This window comes from Castanea sativa, chromosome 11 (genome assembly GCF_040712315.1).
Source record: "Castanea sativa cultivar Marrone di Chiusa Pesio chromosome 11, ASM4071231v1".
Lineage (NCBI taxonomy): Eukaryota > Viridiplantae > Streptophyta > Magnoliopsida > Fagales > Fagaceae > Castanea > Castanea sativa.
The window spans coordinates 8,876,740-8,878,406 of NC_134023.1; the positions used below are offsets into that span (position 1 = coordinate 8,876,740).

Genomic DNA, 1,667 nt, shown 5'->3' on the forward strand with positions numbered 1-1,667 from the left:
GTGAAGTACAACTTTTTCTAGATAAGGAAGAGAATCTTCTTTGTCCAATCAGTTGGAGTTGAATGAGCAATGCCCACTGTATCGGATTCGGATCCTCTCCATTTCTATTTGAAATGGAGAGTGTCCAGTTAAGGGTTAAGATTTGCTTAAAAAGAATCTAAGGTCTACAAAGTGCCACCTCAATTAAAAGTTTTTAACTTAACCAAATAACAAATATATATAGTAACCAAAGTTAACTATGGTCCAAAAAAAAAAAAAAAAATGCACCAGATCCCTGTATCTGGATTTTGGATCCCCTTCAGTTCTTCAATCCCAAAATCTCTCTATCTCTCTCTCTTAGTTTCTCTAAACACTCCGAAGCCTTGAACTTTAGCTTTAGCAATTTTCGATTTAGAGTTTAAAAATATTGGATCCAAAAATGTTTGGAGAGAGCTCTACAGAGTCTGATTTAACTCTTTTAGAGTCGATTCGCTGGCATCTACTAGGCGAGACTGAAGTGGGTTCTTTGGGAATCGGTCCGATTTTCGATCAGAGGTCCAGTTTCTGTAGCTTGTATCCTTGTCTCACCGAAAACTAGGGCGAGTTGCCACTCAAAGAAGACGATTCAGAGGACATGGTGCTCTACGATGTTCTCTGTGACGCCGTCAATGTTGGGTGGGTTCCATTCCTTTCTCTCGCTCTGGTACCCACTGAGTCCTTCAATTTCGGGTCCCAAGTAATAAAATCTGAACCCGATATGTTCGTTTCGATGAAATCTGAGCCCGAAATCTTAACATCAGTGAATAGAGTGTCGGAAACTAAGGCGGTTCCGGCGGTTTCTTAGCCGATTAAGGTGGAGCCTGCGGTGGTTCCTTCGAAGGGGAAGCATTATAGGGGTGTGAGGCAAAGACCTTGGGGGAAGCGATAATAGCAAAGATGGTGGTTGGAGGCTGATGGGCAGTTGGGATTGAAGAACTGAAGGGGATCCAAAATTCAAATACAAGGATCTGGTGCTTTTTTGTTTTTGTTTTTGGACCATAGTTAACTTTGGTTACCATAGTTATTTGTTATTTGGTTAAGTTAAAAACTTTTAATTGAGGTGACACTTTGTAAATCTTAGATTCTTTTTAAGCAAATCTTAACCCTTAACTGGAGACTCTCTATTTCAAATAGAAATGGAGAGGATCTGGATCCCATTGCCCCCTCCACAGAAATAAGCTAGAGTTTATGGCCATTTGGCATAAAAATTTATTTTAAAAAATAAATGTCTCCTTTAATAATAGTTCTTTTTTATTAGACCAAAACACTAATTGGAGATTAAACTTCAAGCTTCTTATTTAATATTCAGAGACTTTATAAGTTGAGCTAACTAGAATCTATAAATGCTTTTGTTACATGATAGTAACGGTATAATTTACCAGTTATTTAAAGATAAAATTTTTTCTAAATTTTTTCTTTAGAAACAAGTTTTTTTAATAAACTAATTTGGTGAAAAATCCTTCAAAAATTCACTAAAAAAATAAGCATAGTTACTTAATATATATATATATAACCTTTGGATTATATGTTATTCATATTTTTAACAAGCGTGTCAAATTTCATTTAAATCGAATGTTATTTACCATTCGATTCATAAATTTTTTATGCATAATTTAAGATTATAAAAATTTGATTGACGTTATAGCTAT

General features: G+C 35.1%; 1 pseudogene; it reads left to right on the forward strand.

Moving 5' to 3' along the window:
* The first annotated feature begins 328 nt into the window (after positions 1 to 328).
* Positions 329 to 1,007, forward strand: LOC142615623 (ethylene-responsive transcription factor 1A-like; annotated as a pseudogene).
* Positions 1,008 to 1,667: the final 660 nt, after the last annotated feature.